The following is an 8,442-nucleotide window of genomic DNA, read 5'->3' on the forward strand; positions in this document are numbered from 1 at the left end:
TTATCAGATGGTTAAAAGATGGCAAAAAGGTAATGATTCTAAAAGAAAACAAAAACAGCATTGTCCTTTCTTCTACTTCACCCAGACCTCATTCACTTTGTGCGTTATAGTGAGGTCTGAGGTGTTTTACCATTACCAAATGCTGCATCAAAATAGACGATTTTTTCCCATGTGTTTTTGTTGTTGTTGTTGTTGTTGTTGTTGTTTTTACTATAAAAGACATCTATGTTTTTTATGGACAAGCTTTAAAAAAAAAGTCATTTTGGATTTCAACATGTACAAACATTTATTAAAATCTGAAATAAAAATACTGCCCTGGCTCAGACCTTTGGCCTGCAAATCTGCGTGCACAACTCTTCTGGCCCACACAGACACAGAAGCATGTGGATCTTTTTCCTTCTGGCCTCTCAGTCTGAACTGAGGCCCTGTGTGGTAGAGGCTGTCATGCACATGGACTGCCCCATGCTGCCCAAGGGCCTTAGGGCAGCTGACTGCTGAGCTGGCGGTTGGGTGCCCTACTGCTAACAATGCAGGGCGAGGTTAGCTTGCTTAGCATGGAATCCAACAGAAAGCTCAGCTGCACGATGACCCCTTTCAAAAGGCTTTGTGGGAGTCTCTCCTTTGCAGAGCATGACATGAGTTTTGTTGTTGTTGTATTTTTAAAGAATTGTATCCACAGGCTTCATGATAAGCTGTCCCAGACTGAGTTCTAATAGCTCTTTAGCCATCCAAGGTTAAAGCCTGATTATCTTGTCTTGTCATTACTACAGGTTTGATTTTTGTTTGGTTTTAGGACCAAAAAGCTCAGGAAGGGCTCATAATCCTATCCTTAAATGTGTCTGCTCTGTGTAGTGTGAGCAAATTAGGAAAGAAAAAGGGGATGGAATTTCCAATGTCCTCTTTTGAATCAACTCAATCAAATCAAGAAATTTCACAAAAGCTTTCTGCTGCCATTAGAAACTGTGATTTTCAAATACGAATATTACGAATATTTGTTCTGTTGGGGAGGCTCTGCCCCACTTTTTGCTAAATATTTGCGTAAATGGAGGTCTTTTGACACTTTTTGTCCAATTATAGTTTTGTTTAGTTTTAAAGGGGAGACTGCATCATGAACCCAATTTAAGAGCTTGTTCTGATTGAATTGGCCCAGTCAATGTTTTGCCCTGCACTGTTATGTCATTCTGGGTTCTAGGAAGTGAATGAAAGTTTGACACTGGAACTGGAGTAACCCTCGTCACTCCCAGTACTCTGCAGGCTGCGGTGGTCATCGATGTCACTGATGCTGGTGGTACTGATACTGTCCACTTCTCCATGAAGAACTCTGTGCTTTCAACACCCACTTCAATCTCCTCTCACTCTGAAGCAGAATGATCTGAAGAAATAGTCGATCCAATGCTGTCCATTCGTATTCGTTCCATCTCCTGAGGACCCTGCAGCTGTTCCAGTCACGGCTTCAGAAGTCTCTGTTCTCCTTCCAAGTTCTCTAGCTGCTGGTGCTGGCTCTTCCTTTCAGCTTCTTCAAGTTTCTTGATGTGTGCTTTGGCTTTGTTGAGCAAACCTAGCGTTGTGTGCCTGGCGCAGTCTGGTCCTAGCGGAATCAGATCTTTTAAGCGTCCTAAACACAGGCGAAGATGAGCTCGTCGATTCTTTTCCAGCTCATTGCGTGTAGACCTGTTGGCAGTGCTGCTGCTGCTGCTCCCGCTGCTATGTTTCTCTGCCAGGCTTAACATCCGTGGGGTCTTTGAATGCTGCAGCTGGGCGCTTGGCATGCAGGGGAACGCTGAGGCGTAGCCATGTTCACACTCTCAGTCCCGGAGCTCCAAAAACTCGGCCGTCCCCAGCAGGCGCTGCACGATGATCATCCGCACCCGCTCCATGGGCACCGCGGGAGGCGACCGGGGCCTCTCCGCACTCCCGTCCCCGGCCGACAGGAGGCGCCCATGGCGGCTACAGGCCAGCGCCGCCTGGAGACCTGTGCGGGGCGCGCGGGTGGGCCGGCCAGCCCTGTCGCTGCTCGGCGCGCTCCCCGCCGCCCCCGCCGCCCCCGCCGCCCCCGCCGCCCCTCCGGCAGCCGCGTGCGTTTTGTCTACCTCTCCCCGCGAGCACGGGGGAGGGGCGGGAGCCTATAAATTCCTTGAATAACACAAATGACCAAAGTTAAGGTAAGAGGAAATAGAAAATTTAAATAACTCTGTTATGTATGAACTAAATTGAATTTGTAACCGAAAGTCTTCTCGCAAAGAAAACTCCAGGCCTGGATAGCTTACTGCTACGGTTTTACCAAACATTTAAGGAAAAAAAAATCCTACATAAAATCTTTCAGAAAATAAAGGAGGCAGGAATACTTCCCAACCTATTTTATGAGATCAGTGTCCCTCTAAAAGCACACTAGACAAAGACGTTACAAGAAAAGAAAGATGCCAGGCAGTATTTCTCATGAACAGATAAAAAAATCCTTACTAACATACTAGCAAACCAAATCCTCAGCATATAAAAGGACAACACACTTTTCTTGTGTGCGCTCTCAGCAAACTAGGAGCAGAAGGTGACTTCCTTATATGCTAAAAGTTATGCTTGAAAAAACCTCAATTAAAAATATACTTTGTGGTGGAAAATTAAATGTTTTTCCCCCTACGGTTGGGAACAAGTAAAGGATGCTCACTCTATTTCTAGTCAACATTTTACTGGAAATCCCAGCTATTTCAGTTAAGAAAAGGGATAATAAGATAGTTTGGAAAGGATGAAGTGTTTTGATCAAAGAGTAGATAGTGTGTTTAGAAAATCCTAAGATACGTGTGTAAAAAATATCCACTACACTAGTAAATGAATTAGTCAAGACAGCAGTATAGGAGGCAATATACAAACACCAATGGTATTTATATACAAGAACAACAAAAGCTGAAAAATGAAATACCATTCCACTTTAATAATATCCCAAAATATTATAGACTTAGGGATCAACTTAACAAGCTGGTGAAATCCTTGTATACTCAAAACTATAAGCCATTGCTGAAACTAAAGACTAACTAAATACATGGGAAACAACTAAATAAATGTTTATGGATGGAAGATTCAATGCAGTTGAAACGTCAGTTCTACAAATGGAACTATATATTCAATGCAATTCCAATAAAAATTTCAGCAGGCTTTTCATTTGGGGAAACATTTTATAAGTTACTAATAAAATTTATAAGAAAATGAGAACAACTCAGAAAAACCAGAACAATTTTGAAAAAGAAAAACAAAGTTAGAGAAGTTATATTGCCTGTTTTCAACACACACATGGTCAAATGAATTTTGGCAAATTTGGTCAAAAGTAATTAAACGGTGAAAAGAGAAAGGTTTTCAGTAATGGTGCTGGAGCAATTGGATATCTATATAAAAACTGAACCTAGATTTTTACGTCACATCAAACGTAAACATTAAGATGGATCATAGATTTATATGTAAAAACTAAAATTCTAAAATATGTAGAGGAATGAATAGAAGAAAAATCTTTGTCATCTTTCAATAGGCAAATATTTCTGAGAACACACAAAAAGCATGAGCCATAAAAGAAGAAAATAATGGGTACATTGATTGTACGGTATGTTTAATTTGGTTTAATCCAAATACTAAAATATTGGCTTCCTGAAAGACACCATTAAAAAATATTGGGAGAAAATATTTTTCATATTCATATTTTAAAGACTTCAAATCAAAATATGAAAAGAACTCTTACAACTCAATATCAAGAGAGCACACAGCACAATAAAAAATGGGTTGGACAAGGGTTGGACAGACACTTCACAATAAGCCAATGAGCACATGGCAAGATGTCTAAGGCCATTGCTTCTCTGGGGAAAGCTGATTAAAACCACAGTGAGATACCACCACATCCCATGAGGAAGACTAAAATTGAAAAGACCAGTAATGCCAACTGTTGGCAAAGATGGTACTGTTATACCCATAATAATATTTTTCTGTGTGTTAGAAAAACATTGCTATATATTTCAATTTTAAGGAAAGAGATAGTCTCTTTATTTTCATGGTCCCATGTAGGAAGCATTTCAATAGATGGTAGAAAAGCTCTTTTTTTTTTTTAATACATGTGCTATTCTACTGCAATGTTTCTCTCTAGTCCTGCCAGCTTTACCATGTCAGTAGGTCAAAAGGTATGAAACCAAGGATTGGCATGACCACCCATCAACTTAGCCCAAATGCAGAGGCTACGGCTTGCAATTTATTCATTGATAATTCTCTTGTATTTTGTTCAAACCACTGGATCACAACCCCTTCCATTACTGACATTCCCCTTTGCCTTCCTTGGAAGTTACCCATCTTTATGTCGGTGGAATTGAAAATTTTTACTGTTGGATGAGGCCACTTCCTCTATGTAAAGATGAGGAGACAGAGCCCCAAGAAGATTAAGTAACAAAGTCAGTGGGTATTTAGGGATTCAGGTGGATATCTCCTGATAGCCAGTTCAGTACTTCTTGCTTGTCTTTTATAATATTAAACAGTATGGATATTGGCTATCTGTATAATAATCATCATCTTTTAAAAACACCAGAAATAGAAAACACACATGGATGAACTGAAGCAAGAGTGAAAAACATGCCAGTTCCCAGAGGTCAGAAACAGAAAGTTATCATTTTTCTTGATCCCGAGAGGCTAACACAATGTTATGTTCGTCACAGGCTAATTAATCAAATTACACTTTCCAGTCTACCAGTTAAACTTTTGCCACATTGCAATTCCCTGGATCACCAAGATTTGGCTTTTTCATTGTTCAATTTCCCATAGATCCTAACACAGCTGACACCTACTAAACATTTATAATGAATTGAGCAAATGTCCAATGTCATATTTTCAGAAAGCATCACTTATACTTTTATTACCAAATTGATATTTTCACCCTGGCATCCTAGATAATTTTGTCTGTTTGTATATCTGTGTGTAAAATAACAGTGTTTACTCTCTGCATAGGGTATTTTCTGTTTCAACACCTGTGCAATTATAAGGTGAGAACTACTTCCGATCACCATAAGAGCTAAGCCATAAATGCAGAACCGATGTTGAAGAATCTTGCTTTTGAACTTGTAATGTCAGAGCACCTCAACCAGGGCAGAAGCAAAGACTTTCTTATGTTAGATCTGCTTAGGTACCAGGATTTGGGGATATTCCTGGTTCTTTTTCTCTTGAAAAAAAAATTGGAGACAGTAAAAATCTAACTAAAGTCATTTCAGGGTTATTCAATATTTTACTAATGGGGGAAAGCAGCATTTTAACGGCAGCAATCTATAGAATTATGGACTGATTACTAGTTCAAATGACAGAGTTGGACAGTGAAACCCATAATTTTACATTACGTTCTGCAAGAGATGAAAGCAGTTCTTCACATGTAATGGTATTTCTTGCCCAGAATCTTGTTAGCATTCCTAGTCTGAGCGGTTGTGCTCATTCTTCCTCATTCTTATTTTGAATCAGAAAAGAAAATGTTTTCAAAGATCTCCTGGCCTTGATTTTTCACATAAGGGCTTTTAGTCAATTAGAAATTTTTATAGAAGAGGCACCGTGAGTTGAAAAGTCAAGAAATTAAAGTAGAATAATGAAACTATTAAAAAAATGAATATTTTTATTCTAAAATTAAGAAATGCAAGGCCTATGGTCTGACTTGCCTTTACCTCTTTGTAGCTATTTCTAGTCACTGATTCCTCTGCAAAGTAGCTTCAGAGTTAGTTGCTTGTTACTGGGCAACAATTTATTCCAATTATAACTGAAATGTCCCTAATAGACAGTTACTGGTAGATAAAAACAGATTTTAAAAATGAACTATTAAATCCATAGTATTTTCTCTTGTTGTAAAGAGGCAGAAATTATTCTAACAATTGACATTTTCTAATGTTCCAAGGTCTTTTTAGACATTTCAAGTGATCTGGGGCATCGGTGAGGACCTACGGGGCAGGACGGTTCAGAGCTATTAACTGTGGGAATGACGCAATTACACAGAACAGCTCCAGAGACTAGGGACCGAATGTTACCAGTGTATGGAATGCCGCATTGTCTACCAGGTGCAAATAGCATACAATATTTCAACTTCCAAAATTTTTCTTTAGAAAGGTCTTAATGGGCATTTGGTAACTACATTCTATTTTCACAATCTCCCCATTTGTTTTTTACTTATGTTTTAAAAACCAAAACCAAAAGCACAAAACCAAAACCTCCACAGTTTACAAACAACAACAGAGGACAGAAAAAAAAAAAAACAACCTTGATATTTCATAGATGTTTTTAAAGGTGATAAAAGAGAAAATTGGTCCATAAGTTTCTTGCCCCAAATTCAAGCACACTCACTGACCAACCTAAACCTTTCCTTGTGTCTTCCAGCTTCTGAGGCTGGAATCTGGGTAAGCTCAAATTAAGTTTGCCAAATGAATATATTCTCAAGTGACATACTTGGTTTGCAAGAAAGGTAAGATTTCTGTTTTCTTCTTTCTTTATAATATTCAAATGCAGTCTAAAACGTACTGACCACAGGTACAAATTGACATAAACAAAACCTACATGCATGGAAGGAAGAGAAATACATTGATCATAGGACACTTAACCTTGAAAACTTTATCTCATTGTCAACAGCCATGCATTTTGAAATGTGTCTTAAATGATCTGATCAGTTCTAACAGGAGTAAGAAGAGCCAGTTGCTGAAAATTCACACCACTTAGCTTCAGTTTCTCCCCATAACAGATTAAACAGGCAAGACCATTCTCATTCCCAGTTCCAGAGAAACAGATTCAAATACTTGTTGAACTTAATTGGGATGCATGAAAATTTGCCCTTTTAAAGAATAAAGTTGGCATCTCAAGTTCAAGTTCCCCCAATGATGGGGGCTGTCCAGAGTTAACTGTCTAATGAACTCCCCATGAGTTGTAGAGAAAAGGGATTAAAATAACGCTGCTCAGAACTCACTTTAGTCTGTTTCATTATCTGGATTACGGAAGTCGAGGATAATTTCAGTGTTACTTTAAAAAAAAGTTTCCTCATTGTACTTCCTATTTGGCTAGTAAATAACAAAACAGTTGTGGTCTGTAAGGGACCTATTAAAATCCGTAATACCCCTGCCAGAGAGTAACCTGGAGAACTCAGGAATTCTCCCTGACAGGACACTGAAACGCCAACCCTAAACTGATCAACAACTCATTGCCATAGTGCGACAGTCTTAGCCCTGTTGCAGCTGGTGACTCCTCAATTCGCAGAGAGAAGCATCATCAGGGTATCCAGGAATGCTGTTATTACCCATTATAAGTATGACGCGAAGGTCACATATCAAGCAATTACACCTTTTCATTACATGCTAACCCCTCACGGCAGGGAAGCCACGCTTATGACTGCATTAGACAGACAAAGCCTTCAAGCTCTTTAAAAAAAAAAAAAGGAAAAGCAAAAAAAAAAAAAAAAAAGATTAAAAAAATTAAATTTATTTTCTTACCAGCACGTTGCAGCACCAACTCGGTCACAGGAATGTTGCCTTTACAGGTTTCTCTTTTAATTATCCTGGAAGCGGGGAGACAAAAAAAAAAAAAAAAAAAAAGGCAAAGAAGAAGCAGGGTGGTTAAATTAGCGTGCTGGAATCTTTTCAGTTTGTCGCAGAGTAGAAAAATAAAAAAGGCAAAAAAAGGCTCAGTAATTTAAATTTGCTCTCAGTTCAGGCTGCGTGGTTGGGTCCCGCCCCTGCCTCCCGCTGGGTTCCACTACCTGCAAGGCTGGAATTGACAGCTACTGTGCAAACAAAAAAAGGCAACAAGCATGCTGGGACCATTCTGTCTGCTGTTTGGGTCTCCCCTGTCCTGACAACTAAAAATCATCAGTGGAAAGGTATTCTATATTTCCTATTTAAAGCATTTGCATGTAATTCCTTTCCACTTTAATTGATACACCATAGCTCAGGCTGATGGGGTTTGATTACTGTTTGGGTTTTTTCCCCCTTTTTTCTTTTTCTAAATCTGAACAATAATGATAGTTATTATCAATATTTTTACTTTTGTTATCTGTTTTGTGCCATCTTGTACACTCCTTAATGTCTCGTCCTCTTCACCAAGACACACTCTCTCCTGTCTTTTCCTTTAACTCATCAACGTTAAAAATTCTAGGAATGATGGAAATACCAAGATTGCCAGGGCCTCCACTTTTTCCTGTGATACCTTATTTACTTATTTATTTATTTATTGAGCATGTAGTATTGAGAATAACTCGAGAGGCAGAGGGCCCAGGAAGAAGTTTCCATAAGCACCAGAAAGATCTGAGAAGGATGAAAGATTAATATAAAAAGTCTGCAACCAAATCCAGTAAGTTAATTTTCAGATTTATGAACTGGGCAAGGAGCTAAAAATTGTAGAGATAAATTTGGTCTCCATGGCAAAATTCATGTAAGGCGTCTCCTATAGAAAACCGCTTTAATTTTA

The 8,442-nt window shown here is 38.9% G+C and overlaps 1 pseudogene; it reads right to left on the bottom strand.

The window, feature by feature from the left end:
- Positions 1–1,188: 1,188 nt before the first annotated feature.
- LOC102508930 lies at positions 1,189–1,877 on the bottom strand (annotated as a pseudogene).
- Positions 1,878–8,442: the final 6,565 nt, after the last annotated feature.

This window comes from Camelus ferus, chromosome 35, assembly GCF_009834535.1.
Source record: "Camelus ferus isolate YT-003-E chromosome 35, BCGSAC_Cfer_1.0, whole genome shotgun sequence".
Classification (NCBI taxonomy): Eukaryota; Metazoa; Chordata; class Mammalia; order Artiodactyla; family Camelidae; genus Camelus; species Camelus ferus.